We start from the raw sequence: 6133 nt of genomic DNA on the forward strand, positions 1-6133 counted from the left end.
GTGGACTGTCCCCCAGTGTCCAGACTGAAGGCTGTGGGTGGACTGTCCCCCAGTGTCCAGACTGAAGGCTGTGGGGGGACTGTCCCCCAGTGTCCAGACTGAAGGCTGTGGGTGGACTGTCCCCCAGTGTCCAGACTGAAGGCTGTGGGTGGACTGTCCCCCAGTGTCTAGACTGAAGGCTGTGGGTGGACTGTCCCCCAGTGTCTGGACAGTGTTGTCCCCAAGTCCGTCCACAGAGCTGTGGTCTCCCGTTGTCCTGGACTCCTCCAGCATCTCCACTGCTTCTCCTCTGTTGATCTGCAGCTGGTGAGCATCACTCCAGTCAGCAAAGCCGTCCTCTGCAGATCAATAAAGACTAATGTGGCGTATGCAGAGGGACTTTCCAGCTGTTTTGAAACAGCTGCATTGGAGTTAAACAGCTTCACTCGTCCTCCGGTTCCTTTTGTATGTGAACTGATGTTGATCCAGCTCCATATGAAGCTCCTGAATTAACAGTTTCTCCAGTGGTTTGAGAAGATGAGAGGTGAGAGCCACTGGTCTGAAGTCATTGTTGACCTGGGTTCATGCTTCCTGAGAACCAGAATGAAGACTGATCTTCTCCAGAGCTCTGCTGCTGAATGACTGTCAGTGGAGAGCTGGAAGAGTTGATGCTGAGCTGGAGTGAGTTCCTCTGCTGATGTTTGACAGTCACACACTGACATGAAGCTTGGAGTTACTGGGGATTGATCCCAGGACCTCATACATGCTAAGCATTTGCTCTACTACTGAGCTACATACCCTCTAGGTTAATGCTGGATTTGTTCTTTAACTGAATCAACTCATAAAGTCAGTGAGGAAAACTCCTGAGAAGCAGATCTTCACCATCCACTGTCAAAGCTTTGATTGTGTTGTGTGTCTGGTTGCTGTAAGTGTGCATTGGTGGAAGGCTCTGGGTTAACAGATCATAGGATCTGAACAAGATTTTCACGTTGGGTCTACCTACTTTTGGGTGGAGCCGGGGCCGCTACGAAGAGAAGGTCCCAGATCGACCCCGGCTCGATCTAGATGCAGTGAGAACACGGTCGCTCCCCGGGTCGAGCCAACTTTCCTCGTTTGCTGCACTTTTGCCCGTGTGAGGCTTCCGTAACGCACGACACGTAACTCCATTGTGGGGACGTCATTTCCTGTTATTCTGAGCGCGCACATCGAGCATGGTGGAGAGCAACCGTGGGCAGACCTGGAGTTCCAGACAAACAAGCATTTTTCTGAACATCTGGGCCAAAAATTGACAACTTGAAAAAGTCGGGTGCTGGCAGTGAATAACGCAAGCACGTGACGCCACCCACCGCATCATTTGAGTCATAGCTCATCCCGCTCCGCTCTTTTGGTTCGACAGTGAGAACACGATTCAGTTATTTTCAGAAAGGGGTCCTGGCTCCACCCAAGTCGGTATGAACATGCCCTCATGTGACGTCATGTTCCTAAACTTCATCCCCATCAAAGGTCAGTGGTTGGATTAGGATTACGATTGCAACAACACATCATCAGTAGGGTAAAACTAACCTGTCTCACGACGGTCTAATCCCAGCTCACATTCCCTATTAGTGCTCCAGCTCGGAAAACTAATCGTTTTTTCAAACTCCTTCGTGCCTTCTGCAATCAAATTATTCAATTTCAGTTCTTAAATTGTTTATTGTATTGCTTGTCTTATTATCATTCAACCTGAGTTCCACTTGTGACTGAACTGGACTGTCTCATGTTGTATATATGTGTGTAGCTTCTCGAGATGTGCTGCAAATGAATTGCCCTATGGGATCAATGAAGTTCTCTGAACTGAACTGTTAAACAAGTTGTTCCAAAAAGGAGAACCTCCACCGTCCCTGGGTGGACTCGAACCACCAAGCTTTCAGTTAACAGCCCACTGCACTGACCGATTGCACCACAGAGACAGCTGGCTGATAGAATAGGCGTGGCCCATTTTTCCAACTAAATAAACACTTTATAGATTGGTGAGATGAGCTGAGCTCCAGAAGCTGTTGATCCATCAGTGTTGGAGCTCAGAGATCTTCTGGGAAAGACTCTTTTCTCTCCAGTCATTTTGCTCCAACCAGCTTCCTGTTCCTCCAGACTGCAGCAGACTGAAGCACAGCAGAGATTTGCATTTCCAACTTCCACCCAAACCACAGCTGGGGGTCAAGGGTCACACTCAGGGCTCAGCTGTGTGTTCCTCTGCAGATCTTTGATAATGAGTCCATTTGGAGTTACAGGAGAATCCCTTCCAGGTCCAGAGGGGTTGATTTGGAAAACATCATCATTAAAGTTAAATATGAATATGATTGCATTTAGGATAAGATCTATGATTTGTTGAAATTATAATAATATCAGCATTGAGACACTTCTTGCACTCAGTGTGGTCCACTGAGAATCACAAACATCTGCAACATCTGTAAAAATCCTTCTGGAGCTGCACAGAGATGATTAGATGATGAAGAAACTGATGCTGCTCCTCAAAGTCACTTCCTCAAACACACTGGCCCTCATTTATCAAACCATCTTTCAAACGGGTGTATATCTGAGCGGTGAGCTCATCGTATGACGGGGCTCGCGTGGCATGACAGAAACTTCCGTACCTCGTCGATCTCAGCGTTTGAATGATCGGATGTTGATAAATGCGGCGGCTGGATTTGATCGTCATTAACATGTTACGCCCTGAAATATTCACAGTTCCGAAGCCCCGCCCACTGAGGTCAAACACGGAAAAGGAGCGATTTTGTTGAAAAAAGAAACTTTTGGGAGCTGGGAATGGTTCGTCTCAGGTCTGAGGTGGACGTAAATCAGGAGGAGCTCTTTGGAAGAATAAAAACTGAAATTAAAGGGAAAATCGCTGTCTGGAGGAAGTGGCAGTGGTGAGCAGCGTCACCTGGACGAACGACACCGGCTGAGGTCTGAACAGATTATAGATCTGTTTAATTTAACTCTGATTTTACGAATCATGAGGCTGACTGACGTTATACAGCTCAGAGTTTTATTGTTTTGTTTCATGATGTCTCAGAGTCAGACAGCAGCACACTGCCTCCAGGTCTCCCCCACACAGCGGGGACGGTCCCACCGAGACACACACACCCAGCACCGGACCCGGTGCCGAGAATGACCTCAGACCGAACGGGACACAGGACCGAGTGGACCCGGGACTCAGGCCACCGAGGGCGGCGCGTGCCCCCCGCTGCTGGTGCTGCTTAAATGAAAGACAATTTATAGAAGTCTGAATAAAATGTTTGACTAAACGTCCTCTGTCTGTATTTAATCTCCCTTTAGTTCATATGTTATTTTCTAGGCTACTGGCTTCACATCACTGATTAAATAAATCATTTGCTAAACTTCAGAGTTTATTGACATTTCAGTGGCGGTTCTTCAGGTCCTGTCTCCTCCGTTTGATCACGATCAAACTGATAAGTGCCGAACTCGTCTTTCATATGGACGTACGACGGGCGTACGCCCATATACCGTCATACTACCGTTTGATAAATGAGGGCCACTGTTTCCAGGACTTGCTCTATTTTACATGATATTCAATTAAAGTAGTCTGGATCATCTGCTGCCACTGGTGATGATGGTGCCACCAATGATTTTGACTGACTTTCATAAAATGCTGTACTAGAGTAGGTTAACTGAACATCTGGAGTCCTGTAGCTTTGAAAGAAAGAGAAGTTTACCACAAACAACAAGTGACTCTAACAAGTGGTTTACTGCTGAAGCCCAAAGTTCAAAACTGACATCATGTCAACAAATTAGCTTAATCATTGTCTTTTTCTTCCATTGGTGTTCGACCCTAACTGTCATAACACATGTATTGTTCATGTTCAGGGTTGATTGTCTGATTGTAAAGCTGAGAAGGAACCAGTGGAAAAGGACTGATAGAGCTGTCCATGGTGCTGAAGGATCAACTTGATACAGCTGACAGGGACTTGGTGTGAATCACACATTTAGGCACACACACACACACACACACACACACACACACACACACACACACACACACACACACACACACACACAAGCTCGTAGGATGTTCTTCTAAAATGTAAACGGGGAGAACAGCACTCACACATTAATGTCTCAAACATCCTGATCATGATCTCAGCTCTCGGCTGGCAGCTGACCTCAATACCAAACTGTCCAGGTGGGAATAAAGTCCAACCTGTCTGTCAGGACAGGCCCAGCCCAGAGGACAGTTACTGGATTGATTGATTTTTCATTTCCTGGGTTGAGACGAGACACAGCATTGGGTTCATCATCATGAGATCAGACCAGATTTCCACTTTACTTTTCAGAAAATTAAAATGACAAAATATATGACTAGAAAAACAGACTTTTTATTAAACAGTCACTGAACAATAAAGGTGCATTTTGAAATGTTTTATAATTTGCATCCATGCATGGCCTCAGCATGAGCATGAACTTCTTTCCTCAAATGATTTTTTATTTTTATTAAAGTGCAAACACTAGATGTCAAACTGTAACCAAAGTCCTCCTCTATCAGTGCAGAGAGCACAGTGCTGTTAGTCACGGTGTTCAGGACTATTCTCTGACAGTTCTTACATATTGTCCGTGTCTTGCCTGTCACTCGGTTGCCGTTCATTATTTCCACTGGGACCCAAAATGCTGCCACGAAAACTATTTGAAAGTTTTTGTGGCAAGAAAAGAACACAAAAAAAGAGTTCATTGCTGAATCTAAATGGCTAAACATCCCAGTGGAGACATGCAAGAAGCTGCTCAGCAATGATAGGAAGAATTTGATCACTGTAATAGTGAATGAAGGCTTTATTATTGATTATTGAGAAGAGTGTGAATCATTGTGGACATGACACTTTTTGTTAAATGCAGATAAAAACTCATAAACTGTTTTTCCACCACGGCTTCTTGTACATCATCTTATTAACTTCAGGAAGAAGTCTGTATCACGACTGGTCAATAAACGTAAGTCAGTCAGACACGGCTCCACTTTGTGAGCCATGGAGAACAGGAAAGCTGTCTGCTCTGTCTCAATCATAAGTGGTTGGTATAAAGACACCAAACCAACTGCTACCACACCTGGGTCGCTCAGATGGCAGAGCATCAAACTTTTAATCTGAGGGTCCAGGGTTCAAGTCCCTGTCCAGGTGCTGTTCGGGATGGTTTGTGTATGGATCCATACAGCAGAGGGGCACAGTGCTGCTCTGTGTCTTTGGCCAACACACACATCATTTATGGAATGGTGACATGCTGTTTTTTCTCCTGATGATGCCGTTTTTCAAGAAGTCTCACAGGTTCTGTTGACATTGAGACCATCTTCGTCTGTGACTTCTTTGACTGCCATGAGCTGGATGTGATGTTCCTGACAGAGACGTGGCTGCTTGAAGGTGAACTGGCCTCCTGATGGAACTCTGTCCCCAGGACTGCGGCTTCTTCAGCTCTCCCAGCATGCCATTGGACTCACTTGGGGCCCGTTTCTGTCTTTCTGGACTTTTTGAAGCGATTGAGGTCAAGTTGACCATAATTCAAGTCCTCAAGACTCATGTTTTTATTTCCTTTAGTCAGGATGTGGTCATTCAATGAGCTCTGTCCAGGCTGTCAGGAGTCTGGATCACCTGCCTGATTCATGACAATCAGTTGAGTCTTTTTGCATTTTCACTTATGTGGGCTCGTTGGTCTAGGAGTATGATTCTCACTTAGGGTGTGAGAGGTCCTGGGTTCAATTCCCAGACGAGCCCTTCGTAGTCATTGCTCTCTCCTACAAATGATTTTCAGGGTTGTCTGAAGAAGTCTGTCCACCAGAGGAAAATAATGTGGTTATTTTGATATATTCCAGTTAAAAGTGAGGGTAACGAGTGTGGAAACCCTCCTCAGATTCAGAGTGATGATCTGGTTGGTGGAGGAGCGACCGGCCCCCAGTGACGTGGAGGGAAACCCCGTAGCGTCAGCACAGGTTCAGACTGCTGAACGAAGCCACACCTGGCTTTACCAACGTGACACAGCTGCTGAAGGAGCTCCGGCTCCATGCTGCTCACTCAGAGGAGGAAGAACCAGATGTTGGACTCTGCACGCCAGGGGCCTCGTTGATCACACACTGTGGAGGATCCACACTAAAAGTCTACCAGCACCAAAAGCAGAAACA

The 6133-nt window shown here is 46.2% G+C and overlaps 2 non-coding genes across 2 annotated transcripts; both read left to right on the plus strand.

Moving 5' to 3' along the window:
• Positions 1-5068: 5068 nt before the first annotated feature.
• Positions 5069-5141, plus strand: trnak-uuu (transfer RNA lysine (anticodon UUU)). The gene has a single exon. It is a non-coding gene; the product is annotated as a tRNA-Lys (tRNA).
• Positions 5142-5657: 516 nt separating this feature from the next.
• trnap-agg (transfer RNA proline (anticodon AGG)) lies at positions 5658-5729 on the plus strand. Its single transcript has one exon. It is a non-coding gene; the product is annotated as a tRNA-Pro (tRNA).
• Positions 5730-6133: the final 404 nt, after the last annotated feature.

This window comes from Salarias fasciatus, assembly GCF_902148845.1.
Source record: "Salarias fasciatus chromosome 23 unlocalized genomic scaffold, fSalaFa1.1 super_scaffold_20, whole genome shotgun sequence".
Classification (NCBI taxonomy): Eukaryota; Metazoa; Chordata; class Actinopteri; order Blenniiformes; family Blenniidae; genus Salarias; species Salarias fasciatus.